Below are 24775 nucleotides of genomic sequence, written 5' to 3'. Positions count from 1 at the left end.
GCAAAATAAAAAGTCAACCTTAAAGCTTTTGTTTAATGAAATTGGATGCATAACGGAACGACTTATCATTTCAGAAAGACGTTTTATTCTATTTTTCAATTCAAATTTGTAAACCTGAAAGAATGAATCATGAGGAAAAAAACTGAATCATTCACTGCTGTTCGGCAGCAAATATCCTCGAAAGGATGTAACATCTACTATAGTCACTACAACGTGTCATAATCATATGGGAGAAAGATTGAAATCTCAATTGTATAGCAAAATATAAAAATTCTTAGAGAAAATTTGAATGACAAATCGACCCAAGGTGGAGAGAGATTCGGCAAAAATATTTCGTTCACAATTATAATAAACTTTTTTCACTCCCGTTCTAGTTTTGCATTTTTGATTAGCATTGTGAATTTAGTTGAGTGAAATAAGACGGCTGCAATAATCTTCTGTCATGTTTTGTTAGAGAAAAGCGGTGTATTCGATTGTGAGTGTAAGTGACCAAGGCATAAAATATCGCAATGAAAACACACGAGACCCTGTTCGGTTATACCGCCATATGCTGTTTATTATTAATAACTGGCTCATTAATTCACAAGTGCTAAAACAGCGACAGCTTTGGTCTCCTTCCGCATTAAGATGTAACATTGTACCAAGCCCGTGATATTAAATATGTATGTATGCAGCGAGCGATAGATCTGAGCTAAGAATCGGTAACCTACCTCAATAATTTAACCAGCATTACATCACGAATTCCAAGCATATCTCGAGCGCGGAGCAGACGCGCGCCCCTGAAAATCGAAAGTGGTGCAGCTCGCACATCCATATTTCATTCGGCGAGCTACCGCGCTGTGTTCTCTCTCATTGAAACTGATTACGTGAGAAATTCAGTAATTACACAGCTCGTAATAATCGTTGCTGTACATTCCGATTTCACCTGCGTATATTATCCAGGCTGCTTGAAGGTATGCGACTCATTTTAAGAATCGCTGCATCGCTTCAGTATGCGCGAGTGATCGGTGCGCCGGTGATTGAGTTCTTTTCATTTTTTGCCGCAAAAATACCGACGGCAAGGCGTTCGCGAGGCGCTTTCGCAGATCTTACGCCACTCGGCTTAGCTGCTCCTGTGCCACGTGTGAATATCATTTGAATGCATTAAGCGATGCGTGGAAAAGGCGTGTATACTACAGATATACAGAGCCGTGCTAGCAGGTCTAAGCGACGGTGCCGAAATCGTCGAGTCAGAAAGTCAAAAGTACCTACCTTACAGTGGTAAACAGAGGCGTCCATCATCTCCGGCGCTGTTGTCGTCTCTGCAGTTCAAAGCACGCACGGAAGTGACTGGCTACTGACACGAATGGAAGCTGTAACGTCGTCGCTCAACCTGCAACGTAGGAAAAAATATCCAAGTATAGGAGACGTATTTTACGTAAATAAATTTACGCAGGTCTTTGGTAATAGTGAAAATTTGAACGTATCTTGCAACGTTATACTTCACTTCTTTATCCTTATTATACGAGTACCTACTTCACAATGTCAAGTTCACTGTCGAACCGTTGAAAATATCAGAATTTTTGGTAACCGTATACCTGTAGATGACTTTACTAAAGTATATACGGTGGAAGTGATTTGGATCATGGATAAAAAATTTTCATGGAATGGACGAATGCACAGTGTAACGAAAATGGGTTCCGTGTATTTTTTGACATCTGGATGAAATAGTGCTCCTTTTACTGTCTCTCTTTCATTTTTGTTTTCGTTTTTTTTTGTGGGTACAGGTATATATTATAACGAGGAAAATGCTCGTGACGTTCGCGGCTCAGCTGTCCAGGACATTGATTGGCGAGTGGCTGGCTTTGCGGGGGGGGGTGATTCGATGTTTTTAGGTCGGTAGATAGGACGCGGAGTCTCATGCATATTCAACGGCACTCCGAACTCCTCCGTCACGGAGGGAAAAGAACACCCCCGTCCCCCGGAGCCCGACGCCCTCGCAGCCCCGTTCCGCGCCGCTTCGCAGATCTCGACTGGGCTGTAGGGGTGCTCACGACTTTGTTTCTTGATAAATTTTTTTTTTCTTTCTTTTTTTTTATCACTTTTAGTTCTCTCTTCTTGCATAATATATATGTATACACCATAGTGTAGACTGCAATAGCTACGCAATCTTTTTGCGAGCTGTATGACAAGTTTAACAGTATCGATGGTGCAGTTTCGGGTTAAGAGATCAATGATTATGCAAACATAACTCGAACCCTGAGCAAGAAACTAGGCCGCGGTTTACTAAATGCAATTGATACGATCACCCGTGAAAAACCGCGCTCATTGGTCCGCGTAACGACGTCTATATCTTCGTTCTTGATCGCACGTTTCGCGTAACGTCTAAATATATATATCACATGAAGAGTACACGCGGCGGCAATCAGGAGCAGAGTTCAAGGGGTGAGTGCAGACTAGTTCGGTCGATCTTGGAAAACGGCCTCGATCGGAGGAGCGTGTAACCGGGTACTTAGTTACTAAGCAAGTCGGTTGTGTGTGTTGAAGTGACTGTGCGACGAGGGTTGAAAGGCAGCCGCGGCGGACTGCTGTGAAGTCGGGGCAATATCGCGTGGCCGCCTTGACCTCCCGAGTCGATTTTCACCGTGCGATAAGATAAAGAACGCGGCGTAAGAAAAAAGCTGGAGTCCCTTTTGGCGGTGGGTAAACCTGCAAGTCCTCCGAAATCAAAAGTAGCGCACGCGACTCGAGGGGCGGAAGCATGATTCGAGTATCGAATTGACATTCCGGTGAAAAGTTACGAGCGATACTGAAGAGCAAATCTTTCCGATCGTCGGCGATGATCACCCCACACGCGTCTTCTCACCCCCTTTTTTCAGAGAAAAATAATCCGATGAAAGATACTCGGCGCGAGCATCACCTTCAGCTCCGGGTAGTATAGGTACTCGAAGTATTTTTCGCCTTCGAGGAAAATACCGACGCCAAAGACCGAGAGGAGAGAATGTGTTTTAGTACGGTTGCAATAAATTTTCACCGGAGGACTCTGCAGTTGAGAGCTGCGGAAGTATGGGGTCCGCGAAGTTGAGTTTGCGGCTGCTCGAGGGACTGATATCCCTCATCTTCTTCCCCTTTGATATCCCTCCTCTCTCCTCTCATCCTCTCCCAGCCCCCTTTTATTCTCCGACGCCGCCGTTCTCCCTCCCCTCCGCCACTTCATCCTGTTCCATCCCCGTCCGTCCACCACCCTTACACGCCACCCTCGCTCTCAGCTTCGACACCCCCCTTTGTGCGGAGAAGACAGATCGAACCACCCTGTTTACACTGCGATGCGATGATTTGCCAAATTAATTAGTTTTGTTTCAGGCCTTTCCCCTACTCTAAAACCTTGAAGCCCCTCCATTGGCGGAAACTCCGAACAATCTTCGAGGCCGTGTTGATAATCCACGCTCGTCAGCTGCGTCGTGTCTGAGGGAGCTTAAGCGTCATGTTTCCACTTTTCGGTACTGCGTTACAAGGCAAGCTATTTGGCCTGGTATGAGGTAACAACAGAATTACTCGCATGTTCGATATTAATCGAAATCACTCGCGTGACACGGGCGTTCCAAAATCGGTTGAAACTCTTCGAACGGTTCTGGGCAAGCACGCAGCGACGATGGAGCGACATTCGCTCACTCTAGACATGTGTATAGGCTCGAGACCTTGCTTCATTATGCGGATATGCAGATTTCGAAAGCCCTGCTAGTCAGGGGTGAGAAACGGTCGTAAACAACCGGGAGAAACTTATTTTTTCGGACCAACCGTCTAACTGATATCGAATTGGGAGTTTGGATTTTAATAGATGACGTATCTCGTGAAACAATCAGAGACTGATTAAGTTCGCGCGAATACCTGCACGCCAATATTTAATTCTAAAATGCGAGTATTAATTAGTTCTCTCGATTCCGTGTTTTATCCAATGCTACGCTAAATGCATTTGGAACAGATTTAACAGTATCATAAGGTACGTCGATATATTTTTTTTTTAAAGTCAAGTGAGGTCAACTTATACCGTAAACATCGGAGTGAACGCGGCAGTAAAATGTCGGAGGATACCGTTAAGCGGTCATTGATGGGTTTGCCGGTTATCAAGCGAGTAAAAACCAATAAAGTCAATCTTCGATAAAGCCGGTCAACTCGTTCGCTTTCAATCGTAGCTTTCTAGTACATACGTATTCCACGTGTGATACACCTCGAGGAATTCAGTGAAAAAGAAACACAGTTCAGTAAACGTCGAGTTTTTGAGCTGTCAACAGTGCGAGTTTATCCAACGACGGTTAAGCAAGCCAGGAACGAATACCGGCTGAAGACGGAGTGATCCGTTTTCGAATGCACATTCTGCAGTAATTTCCCCCGAATCAAAACTCCGAATAGATCTGAAAATCCGCTTCCTCCTCATCATCCGCGTTCACCGCTGACTGGCACTACGGGAATCAATATAGAAGTGCAGGCAAGATGGAACGACGGGGTGGAGGACGTGGAGGACAGGTCGAGAGAGCCGCCGGGGCGACGGAGACGTTGGGGGTGGCGCCTCATATTTTGCTCATTAGCGTCAGCATCGTCGTCAGCTACGGGACGCCCTCACTTCGCACAGCCGGGCTGCGGGGAGGGAGAAGCCATCCATCATCTTGTCCTCCTCCCCCTCCCTCGATTCCGAGGAACGCAGGCTTCCCTCACACCGGGCGGCGATCTCCGGCAACGAACGCTGACCCTGGGCGCTTCATCCCTTGCCGATTCATTTTTTGGCGTGAACACTCCCTGCGGTATCTCCTGCTTGCGCAACCCGCGTGGCAGCACCTCGCGCTTGGCCGAGTCAGTGACGAATAGCTGGTCCCGCTGTCCGCGTCCAAGGGCTGGTGATTACCGTATAAATTACCATATTACCCAGCCGCAAAAAGTTAAGCAATAATTTACCAGTTACCGACGTTTGTCTTGATAGCGTTTCCTTGTTTCCCAACGGGGGTGGAGCGATACGATTCACCTCGTTGCAAGGGATGGGCTTGGGTAAAAAAAAAATCTTCGTTTCTATCGTATATGGAAAATGAATTAAATTTACTTGCGCCATTATCGAGCGCATTTACTTCGCTAGAGGTCAATATCGTGATTTGATGATAAGCCCCTCGTTTTTCTGTGGAAAAATTGAAATCCTTTGCCTCTTATTGGAATAAGAAATCTTTTTCACTCGTATGTTTCAGTTAGATCTCAAGTTTACCAAGAGTTACTGTTGGAAATTTTCTATGCACCTGAATCTTATTCCCCTGCAACCCCGTGACGTGAAATGGCTGCACTTCCGGTACGAAATTCCCAGATTGAGATAGTATCAGGTAAAAATATTACCGGTTCACGTTTCGTGATAAATCGTACGAGCGCCAATTTTGCAAAAATGACACTGGAAATTATTTAATTTTCCATACATTAGATCCTTCGTTTTTTTCTCATGTCTGGAAACGGTAAAATTGCCCGCCATTGCCGGAGGCTTATTCAGGCCTTTGTCGGTTCACTCGTTGAGCCAGGCATCGAGGGAAGAGCAGCCAGCGGTTGGCGGGGGAGTAACGAGAGTGCGTGAGTGCGTAGCGGAGCGTATCTTTTCCCGGCCAGCCAGCCTACAGTGGCGGCCATGTCCTGCTATCGGTGGCTTTCTGGCTTTAGCCTGCATTCGTCGACCCGTTCGTCCATCCACCGCGGTTAGTTTCGTAACCGTGAAACCCAGCTCCGCATGACCAACCAGTCTTTGACGAAGCGAGCTGTTTAGCAGTCAATACCGCACCTCGTCCACTTCGAGGTCACCGAGATAACTTTTCTCTTTGGGTGACAGATTTTTACCTCCTCATACCGTACTTGCCAGCATGGAAATAAATGTCCAAATTTTTTGTCGGCTAATTGGAGGTTTCATTGTTCGAGTAGATCCTTTGTTTATTAAAAAGAAAATCTTTGAATTGGCACATATTTACAAGCTTGCTAAAAACGTTTGAGAAGTGGCTAGCAGACGCGCGTTGCGTCGCTTGCAATATGAGTAGTAATCAGTTCAGAACTGATTTTTATTTTTATTTTTCTTCGTTAAGTTAAGTCCGATTCATTCGCTCCTAGACATTTCTCTCCTCGTCTGACTAAACCCTGAATATACATATATTTACCCAAGAGAAGAAGAAATTCGAACGAAATAAATTGTCTCGATCAAAGTGGGGAAACAATTTTTCATGTATCTTAACGATCTCTCGAGTGTCTCTGTACGCACAGAGTTGTCAGGACGGCGAAAAGAATGCTCAAGACTCCGGGAATCGTCGCAGGATAGCGCGTGGAGTTACGCCCGTGTGATTCGGGGCTGCGGGGGCGGCCGAGCGACAGAACGAGACGGAACGAGATGGAGTGATTAAAGGGGATCGCGCGCGTGTTCTGGGCGTACAGGCGCGGTGTCCATGGCGACCGCGGCGCAGACGCACCGGCTCCCTCGGGCCCTCTCCAGCCCTCCGATATCCTGCGGCCCTCCGACCCCCGACCCCCGACCCGCCGAACATTCCCCCGTTTATACCCACTAAACACCCTATAGAGAGCGCGGCCCGTGCTACACGCACATTACACGCGCCGTGTCGCCGCACACACGTGTCGACTGACGGTGCGGAAAACGCCCGTATATTCTGTATATTCTCACACAGACACGTGAATGCGCCATTGCGAGGGTATGCATGCACTTGTCAGAGGTTCTCGAATACCCCCACATGGCTTCTACGTAGGTGCGAAACGACGCATTCGTATGCATTCTGCATGAATCCAAAGGTCGTTCGACGAGTTGAATCTACTTTCGACCGTCGATCTTCCGTGCTTTCGGGGTACTGAGGAATGCGACAGAAACACTTCCGTTATTGTCGCTTTTTTATAGTAGACGAGATTGCACTTTCACCGTGAGATTATTATTTGAAAATCGTGATTTTTGGAAAAGGGTATCGAGGCATCTGCTGACTCATGGTTCTGATAAAAATACGGCTCAGGGGCACTCGGCGGGTCGTCGTCAGGCTCGGGATTCTCACTGAAATAATATAACCGTGGTATGATGTAGGAACGGAGCCTCAGAATAGAACGGAAAAGGCGGTGTTCAGCCCGGCTTAAGAACTTCTGAAACGGTTGGGGCTTGGCGCGTTTGTAGAGTGGGCGGTGATTTCCGGGGACAACAAGACCACCATCCCGTTTGTCTCTAACAGCAGCGTCGCTTCTGCCCGTGACGGTTTCACGGCCGAAGCAGCGATACCGCGATTGCAAAAACTCTCAAGATCCATCAGCTGCAGGACGAGCCTGTAGGCCAAAGGCTGTACGAATACCGCGACGGGTAACACTCTTTTCGAAATTTTTCTGCAGACTCAACAGCCTATCGTTGTACTCGAATCCCTGCATGCCGGAAAATGATAGCCGCTGTGTGTAAACTTTGCCAGAGTTAATTGGCGCTCTTTAACCACAGCTGAGCAGAACGATTGTTTCGTCCGAACGACGGATTCGCTTGTTCGTTCATTGTTCGCAAATGCTTGGAGATAAAGGAGACTGCAAACGGAACGAGGGGGGTAGGCAAAGTGGCCGCGTGCGTGAACATCGAGGAGAGAACACGTGAACATGTGAGTATACGACGCAAACGAGATAGACCCATAAAAATGGTAATTTCTATCGACCGGCGACGGGAGCTGCTCGCCTGCATGCTATTAGCCCACAGACCCAACGCGTGGAACCGCCGACGCATTCTGGCCCAACCCGATCCTCTCTCTCTCGCTTTCTCTTTCTCTCTCTCTGCCAGCTGCGAAACTGCGCCGGGTACAGCTGGACACTTATCGTTGACCAGTTACGTCGAACGGTGCTCGAGCTGCAGGTTGGTATCCGGGAGCCCACGACAGATGCGCCCCCACCTTACGGGGGACAAGTGTGGCTGTGAGAATTTCAAATTATATTGTTCTCGCATGAATCTTGAGCGTTGGCGTAGCTAAGTACACGCCCACTCATCATTTCGACCGTTCTATTCCAGTGGGAATCTAGTGCCAAGTAGATCATGATAGTCCGCTAGGTCGTTGCCAGATACCTACTCGTATCGCTCAAGTGCTGGATGTGGTTCTATTCGAGTTATTTACATTCTCTCGACGGAGACTTGTACACAATTATAACTGATTATTTCAAGAACCGTATGAGTTTGTATCACAAGTCAAGTTTCATAGAACTCCTCGGGTGAGTTCAAGATCAACCTTCGATATCTATACCTCAACCACTTGGTGCAACAACCCGAGTGACGACGGTAGTTTAAAGGACGAATTCCGAATCAAACTTTCCTTTAAATTGATCAATATTTTCACTTTGATGTGTGCCGTAGCTGTGCGGAGATAACTATTTTCGGGACGCTACTTTTTCGGAATAAAATATTCTTCCAAGATTATTCAATTTCTGACTTGTCTCCTATACATTGCTTGATCTTTATGATACCTTCCATACTCCTCTTATTGATGGGAACTTCGCCCGCACTGTCGCTTCACGTCTCTCTGGTACAACGTACCGCTCTTTTGTCGGCACTGTATCCAGCACCTCATCGGTATGAATACAAAGTACAAAGGATCGCAGCTGTATTCCATTTGAAGCAATTTTTACGTATCTGGCGGTATGAAATCGTCGAGTCGACGATCAGTCTGTGAAATCCGCCCGAGTTAAAATAAAAACTCGATATCAATCAGCGCATGATACCTATACTCTCTTAAGATTGCATATCCTGCGGAACACGGACTAAACGTGTCTCAACTTTTCCTATCCAGCTTTAAACTCCGTCAAAGGGAGTTTCGACGAGAAATCTTTGCGACGCGCCGCGGGACGAATTTCTTTAGACAGAGGTTCCTTTTTTCGAGGGTGGTATCCACGGCATGATGGGAACATTGGTGGCCTAGTCTCTCAAAGGGTCTTCTCGATAAGGTGCTATTCAAATGGCTGACTGCGGCGGAGTTGCAGTAGCGGATGACGTTCGCTATACGGCTTTCGGGGTTCCGGGCCACGGGTTACCGACTACGGATACCGCGGACCCCTTCGAAGCTCGCCTGGCTCATGAAAGATGCATAAGACGACTCACCAGGGGCGCGATAAAGAGTCGACAACAGACAGACCGACCGACCGTCACCCTAATACCCGGTGCAATACAGGACCCCGCGTGCAATACTGGATACTGCCACCCACCGCAGGGGGTGTATCCCGCTATCAATTAATTATAATCTAGATTGATGGATCCGATCGTCGCGTATCGAAGATTAGTGCCGGTGCGGGGCGCTCGGACGATCTGAAAACCCCTAAAAACACTCCCTCCTCCCCACTACCGCCTCGCGATTACGTAGGATCGTGGATGCAGTCGCGCCTCTACGCGTCATGCACGTGTCCTCTCCACCCTCCTCGTCCTCCTTGTCATTGGTGCCGGGGGAGGAGGCCTTAAAACGCACGTTTCGGATAATCGCGATCCTCGATCGTCGAGCATTCCGTCAAACGTCGCGAAATTTCGAGCCGAAATACGGGGTGGAAAATCGTCAACTCATACACGTGTCATGTGGCGTGTTCGAGGTCCGAATGTTCTGCTACTTTTCCGGTAAACGTCATCCGGACGAGAGTGAAAATAAAGATAAAAGAGGACGCGAAATAGTCGATCGGATGAGTTATATGGCCGCGTATGTGCGCTAGATCCGTGCCGTTTATACGTCGGGCGCCGCTGGCGCGAGAGCTGGGACGTCAGGACGGACAGACCGCATTACGCAAACGTATCACGCTATGTGGCTCAATGAAAACAAACAGACCCCAGAGAGAGAGAGAGAGAGTGAGAGAGCAGCTTTGCCTGCCTCCATCCGCACCACCCGCGCCGCCTGCATAAATTATATCGCTCTTCGTGCGAAGTACCAGCCTGCAGAGAGTACCATGGCATGCATCCTGCTGATGTAGCGATGCAGCCGCGGGACCTGTGGTGTCCTTTTCTCCCCGCTCTGTCCAATAATTCGCGGGCATTTGGTTCCCAGCGACGCTACGCTGCATGTCAACCTTCCGAGTTTGCTCCGATTGCATTTTTGTATTTTTATGAAGGAAAGTCTACCTTATGCGCTTTTACAGTAGTAAGAGAGAAGGATTTAGGATCATGTTGGGAAGAATGTGTTGAGCTGTGGTAATAAAAAAAACTTTAACGTCGAACGTTTAACCTTGTTTATAATTCTTTTAATAGAAGAACAAATAATCAGATATCAAGGATCATTACATGTAACGAAGTAATTCTCAGGGAAAATTTTCGTGGGCAATGGATCGAATTCGCTTCCAGTCTTCTGTGATGATAGTGTATCGACCTGATGAGGAAAGCATGATCAGAAATTTTTTTGAAAATATGATGGATTACATTATGTTAATTAAATTATTAGAATAGTTATGTCGGAAGATAAAATTTTAGCTAAACTGCCTGAAATTCTTGAGTAATTATTTAATGTATATTTTTAAATCACCTTTCACCGATCGGATTTCAGAATACGTAATTTTTTAATAATACTAATGCAGCTGAAGCTTTTTCCCCTAGCAATATTCTTAACTATAGGTATTTTACACCATAGATCAAATAGCTCGGAACTCCGAACTCATGTATGTATATAACCATAACCATATTCACCCGTATAGTATAAAGAATTTATAACCTATATGCGGTGATAAATATTCAAATCCTGAGTGTCGAAGAAAATATTTAACTACTCATTAGGTACGTGTGATAAAATAAATAATCCAATAGCAAAATCGATCATCAATTGATTTTTTATGCATCGGTTATAATTACATTTTTCCATTGTACCCTCAAATGTATCAGTGTCGGGAAAGTGGTGGGTAATACAAGCAATAAATAGTAACTGCATAACATCGTCGCTCTACCTACAAATGTACGGTCTAACAGCGAGGAAAAGTGGGGCGAAAGGGGGACGAGGGGGGGGGGGGGGGTTAGTGCAGCACGTGGTGGCAAAACAAGAGATCAGGGGTTGGTAAAAATTGAGGAAAACTGTAAGAGAATTCGAATCGGAACTCGGCGGCGTTCGGCGGTATCTCGGGGAGCGAGAGCGCAGGGGTGGCTCGGCTCGGTGTTGGGCTGGGTTTCGGCGGGGCTCCCGCTCGCCGGTCGGAGCCGGGGGCCGAGGCGCGTGCAAAGCTGTCCGCGCGGGTGCGAGAGGGATGGAAGTCGAGAGCCGAGGAGAGGGGAGCGATCGATGGCCTCCCTCCGAAAGCTCCGCCGACCCTCCAGCCGCCCCCGGTGGTCGGTGAAGCGGCGGCGGCCGTCATGGCGGCGCATGCAAATCAGCATGGCGTCGAGACGCCCTCCAACCCCCGATATATCCGCCGTGGTGCAGGACAACCCGAACCGCCGTTGCCGACCCTGCAGGACGACGCAGACAGACGCCTAATATCGACGAACCCGATTCGATTATGTCCACGGTTTGCTTACGGGGCTTCGCCTTGTGCACAACACCTTCGGTCCGCACGACGCGGATTATCCCGCACGCATTTATCCCCCGCGATCTGTACACCTTATACCGAGTTTATAAACTAAACCGAGCAACTAACGTATTGAGCCCGATCGCAGAGCTAAATTTGGACTTCACACTGATTGCGAGCGTTCGTCTCGGAGGAAGTGAGATGTTGTTGCTAATTTGAATTTAATAACGAACCGTGCAACTTGCGGGAGTCAATGATCTTCTCCGTTATTTATATCATCTTTACTGTAAGTTGCTTCTGGTAACTCGCCTCATATCTCTAATTACCTCCACGTACGTACGTACGTAGTGGGCATAACGGGCATTGACTCCGAGGTACATCGCAAGCACACATATTATATGCGTCGCACTTTATGAGCATCGGGCTACCTTGGCTGTGACGGCAAATGAAATGAAACCAGATACGGTAGTAGTAGAAGCCGAGGGAATGCCTCACGCGTCAGACAACTACGAAGACGACATCGCTGCAGAGAGAGCAAGAGAGAGAGGGAGAGAGAGAGAGAGAGAGAGAGAGAGGAGTGAGGCGCAGATACCTACTTATCGATTACGCAACACCGGGGCGTCAGTCTACTCTCGGTCGGAGGAGTTTATGCCGTGCGGCTTAACAGTCGCAATTGTCATATTATATGGCCGCAACGCTCAACCCGTATGCAGGGTAGCGAAAAGCTGCCGCGGAAAGCGATAAACATGAAAATACTTGCTGCAGGTAGGAAGTTTATGCTGTTGTAGGTACTCTCCTCTCCTGCACCGCACGCGCGCTGCTTGATAAATAACGCTCGCTGATGATAGAGGCAGTATAACAGTTGGTTGGTGGGTTCCTCTGGCAGTCGAGTTGAACAGGTAGTGGTTGAAACAGAGTGGAAACACCGCGTAGCTACACCGGCTTTGAGCGCCGCGTCGCGTCACCCAGACAACGGCTCTGCCACCCGCCGCCCGCAGCCCGTCGCATTTGAATACAGGAATAAATGCATAATAATTAGGTCAGTTTTGCTAGTCAGCTGATTCTCTCACCCACAACACCGTGCTAACCGAGGTTAGGAATCCTTGCCTCAAGACTTTCGACTAACGGCCGTCTAAACTCATGTTCGTGCAGCACAAATTATACCAGAACACTGTATATATATATATACGGTTGTTATACTGTCACTACATAATAGACAACTCATTCTGCTCTGCGTTACACACCTGCCTTTCCGTATAATTTAGAATTTACAAAACATTTCATGAATTCGAATTACTTACAACGACCTATAATAATTTATAGCTCTACGGTCTAGAATTCTTTACAAGTGCAAGGAAAAATATTCTTCAATTTTTTTGCAATTGAACGCAAAATCCAAATTTGGAAACTTTGCTATCGTTCAGTTTCTTTCAGTGATTCGGTTAATTCCTATTTTCGAAATGATTCGAGTTACCGGTACGCACAACGCGAGCCGTCATCGGGTACTTCTTCGGAGTGTATATCCCTAAACTTAATGAAGAACGTACAAATTGTGGAAAGTCACAATTGTACCGTAGAAATAATATTCCATTATGGAATCTCTTATAACTGTAACCTGGACGATGTTCAGGTGTGTTATAAGGTTGAGCGTTGAGAAGAGGAGAAACGGGCATCAACAAAGTTGCGCAACCCGTGGTTTGTAGCGTTCCCTTATGCCGAAGCATCCAGAGTCACTCGGTCTGTGTTTCCCGAAGGTGAGTTTACGAGCGGGGTATAATAAGTACCGATTTAAAGGTACTTAACTTACGACGCAACACGAAGAGGATCAGAATGAGAAACAGCCGTAGTCAGAAACTCGTGAGGCGCACTGGGAGGCCGGCTGACTACCGCTACTGACCACTGCACAGTATTAATAGCCTCGATCTGCCGCGTTGGAAGCCAGCCGGCGCAATGGGTGCGGTGGTAGACTTTTGTTTCGGTTCAATTAGTGTCACGCCGTATAATCCGGGGCCCAGCTTTTCCCTCTGATCTTCGGCGCGACAGAGTCTCTGCGATCTCTGTCCGCAAAACATCTCCAAACTCATATCGACAGTCAGCGTTCTACAAAACCAGACTCCACCGTATCGCTCTCATTACCGGGAACAAAAAAGAACGGATCAATCACTCCGAAACCAGCAACTTCCGACTAGGCTCGATTGATTCCAAGACGGTGGTAATGGAACCTTATTTTCTTGTATCCTACCAGGAAGCTTGGAATGGACTACGACGTGCTACTCGCGGTAAATCGCAAAATAAGAACTCGGCTCGGAATCACTCGCAGTTAAAATTCCGAAAATGACGCTTCGCGTCATAACAACTTCCCGAAGATCATCCGTCTTCGAATCGGCCGATGTCACACGCTCGGCGCATGCAGCACGCCGTGCCGTGCAGAGTACCTACCTACTCGGGGAAAGCAGAGAGCGAGCGTGCAGACTTTGAACAGTCGGCCGTCAGGCAGCGCACGTACGTCGCAGTGCGCAGCCCGCATAGCAAGAGCGCCTCTTCGCGATGCTTCGGCCCCGCCGCCGTCCGATCCTGGCGCTTTTAAGCAGGCACTGACCTTCGCTCTGCCCTCGCCTACCCGACTCCGTACTCCGTTTCGCCTTCCTCTCGCCCTGCGGGGAACGGAGAAAGTTTCACAAATTTGCGGGTGCAAGGCCATCGCGGAAGCGGTGGCTTTGCTGGTCTACGCCCCCCGCCGCGGATAGACGAATGCACGCGGGGTTATAGCTACTCTTTGTTACGCGACGAGAGTACGGTCTTGTGACCTTGGCCGAGCCGGAAGGCGGAACGCGATTCGCCCGACGATTAGCCGCTCCTTCCGCCCCCGTCCTTTCACTCCTCGACTCAGGTGAGTGGAGAAATCTGCTTTCTCCTCCAAGTGGACGATAACTCGTCGAGGCACCCCAATCGACTTTACGGAATACAGAAACAGCAGACGAGTGAAGAATTATCAAAATCACGAAGACCACCGTCGAGTTCAATCTGAAATTGTTTGCCTCAACCGAATGGAGGTTAAGAGATAAAGAAAAATGGCGACACCTTTTGCCCGAGTAATTACGTTAATGGTACACCGATCTACTTTGGAAAGAGAACTCTCTGAGCTAATCCAATCTCGCCCTGAGATACTGCCTAGTCCTTTGCCTTGTTTTGGATTGATGAAGCCAGCATTGGACGCAATGGTCAGGTGCTATTCCTCCGATATTAATTTCCACCAAAGGTCAGTGGATCGGTGTTTTTTTCTTCTCCGAACAATTCGGTCCGAGTCACCGGGTCGAGGAGAAATGACGAGCTGGCGGTGTCTGAAACACGAGAACAGCTGGCTTGAGCGGATTATTACTTTGGGCGGAGCGGCGAACGCGGTATTTCTGACAGGTCATGCCAAATGTCAAGGTAGCGAATCGGACTGAAGCCAAGGAATGAGAATTCATTCCGGGACGCGGAGAGAACAGTGGAAATATGCATAATTCGGCTCCCCGCAGCACCCAGACGCGTAAAGTACGCTTTGACGTGTGTTTGTTTGCTCGGGGTCCGATGGGGGCTTACGGAGATACTTGGTGGGGTCCGAAACGGTAGCGGATAACATTAGCACACAATCGAAGAAACGGGCGAGCGGCGAACGCGGCGATCGAGCGAATGCGCAATGCGGTGCGCGTGGGTCACAGGTCAGACCGGCAACTTGGTCCCCATTGTGTCGCCGACCATTGTTTCTCGGACTCCACGCTTACGAATCAGTTTACTTACAGAGAGTACGAACGGTCACTTGTCGGCTCTTTTATTCTACGTACATTATATACGTGTGCAAAATATCGAAGACTTTTTCTAAACGATGAACCGCTCATTTTTCTTACATCAATTCTTTTCGCCTCTAATTTTTGTTTAATTTAATTATTCTTTGTTTTATTTTCATCCGTTGAATATAGACACACAGTATCGACACTGTGTTACGATAGAATTTCATTCGTCCAAAGTTAATCATACCTTTAATTTCAACGTCACGGGGAATAGATCCGCGCTTTCTCCCTGGTACCAGAACTGCGATCGGTGACTTTTAAGGGGGAGGCTTTTTTACAAGGAGCCTCGACAGAATTCCGAGTGAAATAACGCGACGTTCGCTGGTTTCACCTGGTTGACCGGTTGACTGGTGGGCACTTTCTGGTTGATTGATGTCAGCGGACGGTTTCATGGCCTCCGTCCTGCGGATGGGGTTGAATACAGTTGGCGCTGGACTGGCACTGCTTAAGCGGAAACGGTCCATCACGTGACCACGTGACCACGCGACAGTCCAGCCTTTGTTCAGCGCGATCATTAGTCTGTCAATATGCCGAAACGACGCTGCCGACCCACTGCAGCATCTACCACAATGCCCCCATTGTCTTGCGTCTCCCTCCGTCGGCGTCCCACCCCCGCCTTATCCACCTGCCTCCCTAGTGGCGGCCCAACCCTTCCTGACCGCTGCTCTCGATGGTGCCATGGGCATTTTTTTCGACCTGCATTTCCATTTTTCTTTCGCAGACACGTCGTCGCATTTGCCGGGGCGATGTGTTCCAGCCGGTTCTGCACGCATCTCGCCGACGGACTGATCGCTAAATCTTTGATCCGAGTTGATTGGGTAATCCCACGGTGTTAATGTACCTCGCCCTCTGCACTCTCCACCCTGGGCTGATGTCGTCGAGGAAGGATCTTCCGCTGATCCGCGCACTACACCACGTCGAAGCCGCGCGCGTTGCGAGGGGCGTGAAACCCACCCGTAGCAGCGGCCCCCCCTCGGCACGAAGAACACCGTAGTGTGTGCTAAATCCAGATATATGATGCGCACCCGTGACATGCAAATCTGGGCAAAGCCCGCCGCCATTACCTTTTAAAATCTTTAAAGTGTATTTAGACAGCCACCCCGTGCGGCTCTCTATATACGATCCGGTGAGAACATTCTCCCGCTGTAGTATCCAGATTAGAGCAGACTAAACCTCCGGTCGTCGGGGGTGCGTCGTCGTTTCCGGTGCTTTTTTCACTACCTCGCCTAGAAGGCGCGTTACACGGATAGAGCAGCTCTTTTTCATCTCTATCAAATTAGTGGGGATTTAATGACGCGCGGAATTGTCGGACGACTGTCTCTCGAGCATGTACGCGAAGTTCCCTTGTCTTCCACCGGGTACGCAACCGAGTGACACTCATTGTTCCTGTGTCCACTGATGCGGGTACATGCCAACGTCTGATCCTCCCAGCGGTGCTCACCGGACGACGATCGCCTTTTCCGCGTAACACCGAAGGCTGACTCGAGGAGCGGACGCACCATCGACGAGAAGACAGTCGCTGGTTACGACGGGCACCGAACGATTGATGCGAGCCTCTTCGGAGACGAGTTTTTGTCGTTCTCCGCCGCCGCATCGGAGTTTATTTCATCGGCTCCGTTCCTCGTGCTCGTGGGTGGCTGCCGCCTCCTCCCCCCCCCATCCACCCCATCCGCGCGCGCTGACCGCCCCGTTTTATAGTGGTCGGATGCTTCCAATTAATGCCAGACAAAAACCGTCCGCGCTTGAGGGTGGTCGACACCAGCACCCGTTGCCGATGCAGGGTACACCGATGCTTCATCAAATCAAACAAGATCGACGCCGTATTTCATTAACGCGAAACATTGTTCATCGCTGATCCACGCGGCGCCCCGACACCCGCGGTTTTACGTCGGGTACGATCAGGCCGATGGGCAACACGGATTTGGAAAATTCCTGATTAATCAGTTTCCCCGGCTACCGCATATGTACATCCTGTCCTTCGTCAACGTCGACTGAGTGATCGCGGTTGTCGACCTCTACCGACGTTTCGGAGACGCGAAATTTCTGGTCGTTCATCATCAGGTGGAATTTGAAGTCCCGGCTCGAGAGTGAGTTACTTACTCGTTGATCGAGTGGTGAGTGTCTGATTGCGGCAGGATTCGCAATCAGCGGGGGCGCGGATCACTTCGAAACCCCTTGCGATCGAGTCACATCGTAAATGAAGACAATGTGTTTTCGGAGCTGAGCTATTAATGCAGGTTGTTCGATCGAAAGTAGGGGGCTTTGGTATGCCTCCAAGAGCTCCAGGGGACTCTACCAAGACCAATAAACAGGCAGGAGCATCGCTAGTCCGATCTCTGCAACTGCAGTAGGTATATACTCGCCGATTCTTGCCCGAGAGACAAAGCGATCGGTTCCACGTATTCGAGTTCTTGCCTGCTTCCTTTGGCTTTCTTCTGCAGCTCACCTCTTACCTACATGTATGTATATATGTGTGTTTGTGGGTATAATATAAACTTCTGTTCGAACAGCAAAGTCTGCGCGTCTTGGACGAGCTTAAAACGTGAAGCAGTGCGTTCTTCGTTGCGAGTCGTGCGGATATTTTCTTCGCATTCCCCAACGTCTCGGATTACTTCCGGATGATTTGACCAGCGATTGCATTCACCTGCACATTCCGCGATCTGCTTTCATCCGTAGCGGAGCCTAATTGCCGTCCAAGGATGCAGCTATCGATCTTCGAAAATGAAATCTCTGATTCATCAGCGATATATCGGAGCTTACGTATAATACCTTATACACCCGTGACGAGATATCAAATAGTTATTAAAATTCTCTTAGCTTCAGGCCGTGGCGCCTGGGGACCGATTCGCTTCCAGCGACCTGTACGGTCTTTCGTATTGCCCTTGGACTAGGGGAACGGCCGTGGCACTCGTCGAGGAAAGGGTTGCTCGCGGATAGGGTCGCGTTTTAAATGCATAAACAACGAACAGCGCATCGAGCACCGCGGCGATGGAATTCCGCCCTGGCATCCGTGAACCGCGCCCCAACTCGGCCAGCGGACGAAGGATTCTGCTCGGCAGAGTCGCCTAACGCACTTACAAGAGCGAGGGTCTAACTCTGTTTGCTGCGCTTAATATTTAGATGGAGGTGTTGAGAGGGTTAATTAATACGAATTGCCTCGCTAGGCTCACTGCACACCCTTCCGCTACCCTCGCTGGAAAGAGCCTCGCGACGCGCCATTCCCGGACTTAACACCACCGCCGTGATAGACGCCGCGACGCCCCGCGAATTCGGTTGGTCCGAAACTTGATCCTGACGTTCAGGTTAGAATGTGAGTCGCTTAACGGCAGCCTGGACTTAATTCGTCGCGTTTTAGCCACTAAAGATAGAGAAATTATTACTATCGCGATATCACCGATCGGCACGTGGATCATACGCGTTAGTAAATTAAACGGAATAAAAATATCCGGGGCAATGGCGGCGGCAGTTCTAACTAAGATCTTTATCGAATCTTTCGAAATGTTTATGAACACTATAAACGTTGCGTTTGAGTTTAGAGTTCGCTTCGATAGTCCTAACGATAACCGCGCCGGCTCTGGCGATAGCGACATATACCTACGCAGACGGAACAGTTATCGAAATGAACATATACGTGTACACTTATTTGAAAATCTGAATCATTTTGTCACGTGACAAAGGGACACTAATCCCCGGCCCGAGGTCAAGCCCCCGGAAACACGAAGGCTGGGCACCGGGGAAACGACGCCAGCTATAAGCAGCTATACCCGGTTACGAGAAGAGACTGGCCACCCACATGTCAGAATCGACACCGAGCTAATCCTCCATGACTCTCGACAATACTCGGTTTGAAAGGTATAATAATAACACCAGTCAAAAATACTGAATGGTGAAAAATATCCTGCTGAATAATATTCAAGATGGTGGAATTAATGGGTGAACGGTGAAAGGTGCAGCACTATTCTCGACCCCGCTAATGGGATCGTTGTCGCAACGTTAGAGGTGGCGAAACAGCGAGATAATTCATTTCGTCTACGCGATGGTTGAACCCTTGGAGGGCCCCGACGCCATTTGGCGGTTTGCTCGGGTAGCATAGAGTCATACAGACAAACAGGCAGGCAGATGCGTACGGTTGTCGTTGCCCGAGTCTCGGCGGTGAAGGAATGTATGTATACCGTTGTGGTTCGTCGAGCCTCTGAGCTGAGCTTCTCCTTTGGCCTCAGCCCCACCTTCACCTCCACCTCCTCCGCCACCCCCACCTCCGGCGGTATTCCTCTTCGCGTCGAGCAGCGGATAGCTCGGGAACCGTAGAGAGGTTTTAGAGGGTAGAGGAGTTCGGAACGAGAGTGGAAGCCGCTAATGAGGCCGTGTGTAATTAGGGAGCTCGCGCGGCCTAATGAAGCGCTTACCTACCTTACCTACCTCGGCTATACCAGGCCTCCTCTGGTTCCACCCCCGACCCCCGCCCCACGTACAAGCCACACTACATCGCGGGAGCTAGGCCACGGTACTTTGGCCAGAAAGAGAGAGAGGAAAGCGAGAGGAGCGCCGATGAGTCGTCCTACCAAGGCTGGCGGCTGCAGCTTCGATTCACACCACCACCTAGCAAACCGTTGATCACGCTTTGCGGGGGAGGAGAGGGACGGACTCAAGAGGGATGGGATGCAACTCCGCGTTACACGCTACCATCTTTGGAGACCATTACGAGATTAACCTCTCAGGGATGTATTTATCGACGGGGTGCCAATCCCCACGTCCGGGAGACAAGGTGGTGCGATCCATTTTTGGATCCAGGAACCCCGTACCGTCTGCCGTACCCGGTAAATCGTTGTGCTCGTTCTACCTTGTTTCTCCGTAAAAACAATTGTGGCCATCCGTGAAGGACCGTTGATACCAATCACGAGTGTTCAGATATTACGTCGTGGTACCTGCGTCCCTGATTCCCTTAAGGGCCCTGCTGGATCCCCGTGAAAGGGGGGCGGGGGGAGGAAGGGGAGCGTGGGCCAGTCTTATCTCTCAATTCACTCGCCAGTCCTCGTCCCTCCCCAGAAACCTGGATCGGGTCTCCGGGACACGGCTACTGGAAGTGGAATCACGACTTGGCGTTGGCCACGAACGCTCAGGTTATCTGCGCCATTTGCATATTAAACTAACTCACAACGTGCGCGACTACGGCGGCATATTTCAAGCGGATACGCCGACTGCTGCTGCTGCTGCTGATGCTCCTGAACATTGGACCACTCTCGAGGACGAGGTTGCGCTGCTCCCTCTTCGCTCTGACTGATTCCCTGCAATCCCGCTGCATCAGCCACCTTTTCATACTCGTTCGACTTTTTCGATACAATATTTCCGGGCGCGAACTCGCTACCAATATGCATTGATCGACTCGCTCGTCCCCCTCTGTTAATTGCCGACCAGGTCCTATCAGGAACCACTGTAACCAAGGCACCGATGCTCAACGTTTTAAAACTCGCTCACGAGCTCCGATTCAACCCCTGATAAAATATTATTCGAGCTTTTGAACAAAGATTCTCGTTTTTTTCCCTCCAATACGGTGTAATTGGGACCGTCATACATATTTGTCGCACCGTATTGTCACTTTTGTTCCTGTGTGTGCCTTGATACAAAAAAGAAAAATAAGCTCCGTGAAGGATACTTTTCAAAGCATCGCACCGTATGTAGGATGACACTGTGGTTTTTGCCACGATGCCATTACCGTATTGTCCGCAGGAGGGATTTCACGGTTTCACCCGGATCTCTTACATTGCGCGTACCCGGAGTAAACGCTTCGCGTGACAGCGATAAATTTGGCGGATTTATTTCAAGCCGGACCAATCGGGTGGAGGATCTTCTCCGTGTGAGCACACCCTTACCGGCCTCGTTGCTCTCCGAACGTACCTACCACACCCTGACAACATCTTAATTCGCGATAAAAGGTATTAGGACTCGGAACCGTCTACAGACTGGGTGGCGAATGGGATGGGTCCAGGACACGCAGCCCAACCGTTCCCAGTATCCACGTCAGATTAGCATCTTTTAAGCCTCGGAAGGACATTTACCGGCCCAGTCCTGACGCTGTACCAAGACTCTGGGGCTGCGAGCTGAGCGTTTGAAATGAGCAAAGAAAATGTTGATGCGAAAAATTACAGACGTTATTGAAGAAAGTTTTCAATTAGGTATCGGTCATCAATTTAAATACATCGAGATTCGATGGTGATTCGAGCATGCATATGAATATTTGACCGGAAGATACTTTGAGGTGAGGATTCGATTTTTAGTTAACCAGCCTCGACGCAGTTTCATTACCGTTTAAAAACGTTGAAAATTTTACAGCAATTATTCGACGAATCCTCCGCCGTCGAAGTGCGACCGCCTCGAACAGTAAGCCGGAAACTGGGTGACAGTTAATTACTTTTCGATGATTATTTACGCAGTTATTTTCGGGAACTCGGACGGAATTACTCTTCTGTAGAGGGTTTGGCTCGAGTACTAGCCTACAGTTCAGGGAATGCATCAAACTGAGAATCGGAATTCAGGGTGTTGATAACCCGCGTTAAATCGACGCACGTTACAACGCTGGCACGTGTTCACAATATTATTTATTATTTATGCTAAGTTATGCGGGACAAGCTATAACTGGCCAGCGGCCTCAGTCTGGCGTTTGTCTGACCAGACCGTCGTCGACGGCCGCATATTTATATTAATTTCGTGTCATCCCGTGGCTAAGATAATTATGTTAATAGGATCGTATTGGTCCTCGGTAGTCCAATTATAGTTTAAGATACCGAAACAGTCGTACGCGACACGTCCCTTCAAGATCGCGCATACAAATGCCAGGATAATCTCTGATAATTAAGCCAAAAAGTACCCGAGTAGTCGTTAAGTTCGATGTGCCAGGCACCACTTAATTCCTCATTAGAAGAAATACCCTGTCGGACCTATAATCTTTGAGATTAACTTGATGGTCGTAATTTTTGATTTGGTTTCTTTTTCTCCGAGATTTTTCCTTTCCTTCCCTCCCCCGGGGTAGCCTGCAATTAGTACTATTCTAAAACCCTTAAATTTTATTTAAAAACCATTTTGGAACTTCGCTGGTTCCTCCATTACCCTTTTACTCACGATCCTCATTATCGTGCACTCATTCAAACCAAATCTCATCTCGTCCTTAGACACCGAAAGTAACAAAACGGAGTTTAGATGGCTTCCGTCTAATATACTACACATGTGTTTTTTTTTTTTTATGGAATCTGTTCAATATTTATCCAATTGAAATACGATACTAGAATAAATTTCATTTTCTTCAGAAGTCCATCTTCTTGGCATTGAAACTAACTTTCGTTTACCACGTTCCCGTTAGAAAATTTCACACCACTGAGCATATTTTGGATAAAAATGTATGCTGCAAAGCTGCTAATGAATCATCAACTTCACAGAAAGTGTTTCAATACAGAGAGTACGAGAGACTGACATCTATCAACTTTATATTCGAAATTCTGGACGTTTTTCATATCAAACTGGACAAAAAACAAAAATACGTTTCGCTAGTGGAAACAGCGTGAAGCCCTCGGGCACGCATGGTGTACGGTCGACGACTCGAATAAAGCATCAAATTCCTGAATCCACTTTCAGTTTTGATAAAACGCCTAAACATCAATCGGACTCGAAAACTGGTCCGTAATTTGAGTTTACCCAGCGACGGGAGGATTTTGGTCCAAGTTGAAGGGCCTCCGAGCCGTGGTCGGTGTGGTCAATAATTTTCCAGTACGTAGCCGAGGTCGGGTGATGCATCTGCTGAATATGTATGAGCTCGCGACACCCCATAGCACTGAACCACTATCTGTGGGTGATAGTGGGTGCTCCAGTGGGGTGGTGTTCTGGTGGCGCGGGGGAAGGCAAGGGAATGGAAGGGACGGGAAGAGAAGAGAAGAGGAGAGCAGAGAGGAGACAGAGGAGACGAGAGAAGAGGCGACGGGGAGGGAAGAGAGAGCTTATATCGCTTGCAAGAACCACCCCGATGGCAACTGGAGCCGGAGTCTAGAACCTCACCCATCATACACAGGGCTCTTCGGTTCTCCTCTCCACCCGCATCGCTCCACCCCGTTACAGCCTCACTCACCGAGTATTCCCAGCTCACCCTACCTGCCCCACCCCCCCTCTCCTCCTCCTCCTTGTCGCCCAGCATCTCGAGCCAGTCACTTCCAGGGAAGCGCGAACGAAGCATTATCTTAGCGAGGCGAACTTGGCTCGTAATTCTATCTGGAACAGATGCCGATGACTATAAGACGCAGCAATACACGATGGTGTCGATCCTTCAAGGAATTCCACCGCGGAGTGTCACTCTCGGACTACACACATGCGTAAGGTATCCACGAAATCTTGCATCAACCTCGACCCGTTATTAGCTCGCTCGGTGTCTATACGCTACAGATCAAAATCTTTACGGGTCCATCAGGGATCATACACTGTCGACACTTCGCACGATCCCCGGTTGATGCGATCGGAATTACTCTTATTCGGACATTCGGGTACTTCGGCACTTTTTTGACCCCGGGGAAAGACGATGTAGCCGCCTATCTGATCCCAGATATCCGGACCTGACCGGATGAGGAGAGATTCGACTGTCAGCCTGGAACTATAAGTGGCCACTTTCACTCCCAGTTGGGCACGGTGTGACTATGATAATGTATGTATATACACCCTCAGTGCGAATGTATGATAATATGTATCTGCATATTATAGCTATTCATATAACGACAGAGATATTGAGAGAGTTCCACTAAATAGGGATGGTTACGCCTGAGCGACGAATCCCACAAGACAGGATGAGATATTGCTGGATTAGGGTGCATTATAGTTTTAATCCAACCGCGTTAAAAGGCATCGGTTCTCAATCCGATTTGCAAGGATTCAAGATTTTGTGTGGAGAATTATTTTAGAATGGTCTATATCCAAGAATGAAGTGCGGTTTTGGTTTGAACAGTTGCGTTTCTGAATCGGGGTGAATATCGCGTTGGCAATGCGTAAGGACAAAGGAATCACGTCTGTTGCGTAACTCGTAGGGGAAATTGGTCGGGTTCGATCGTTAAACAAAGCCGCGACGTGCGACATCGTCGTAAAGAAGAAAGAAGATAATGTTTAGGGTTACGCGCTCGAATCGCGTAAATTCGATTCCGAACCCCTTACCGGATTTCTACAGCAGGGTGGAGAAATTAGGGTAATATTTACAGCGGGGAACCGAAGCGCAACCCTTTCATTTCGGGGTGAACTCGTGCTCGCCGCGACGCCTCGTTGAGCGCCACTGTCAGACGGGGAAGGCGTCGCCGCGTGGTTGCCGACGACCGGGTGCCCGGGGCCCGCGGGGTGGCGGAGGGCGTGAGGAAGGGTTGATCTTCCCGTCCGGGGTGGGCGATAATAAACCAGACCAGTGGCGCAATAAAATATATCCGAAGCAGGCGATGACTTGTTCAACTAGGGGTTGGCTT

General features: G+C 48.8%; 1 long non-coding RNA gene across 1 annotated transcript in view; it reads right to left on the bottom strand.

Annotated features, from left to right (window-relative positions):
• LOC124416668 overlaps positions 1 to 24775 on the bottom strand; it is a 53858-nt gene that overhangs the window by 16070 nt on the left and 13013 nt on the right. Inside the window, exon 2 of the long non-coding RNA XR_006930799.1 lies at positions 1252 to 1372. This is a non-coding gene — a long non-coding RNA (uncharacterized LOC124416668). The remainder of the gene's footprint in view (positions 1 to 1251; positions 1373 to 24775) is intronic.

The sequence above is a fragment of the Diprion similis genome, chromosome 2 (assembly GCF_021155765.1).
Source record: "Diprion similis isolate iyDipSimi1 chromosome 2, iyDipSimi1.1, whole genome shotgun sequence".
NCBI classification, from domain to species: Eukaryota; Metazoa; Arthropoda; class Insecta; order Hymenoptera; family Diprionidae; genus Diprion; species Diprion similis.
The sequence above is the reverse complement of the archived record's forward strand: the minus strand, read 5'-3'. Positions and strand labels throughout refer to the sequence as shown.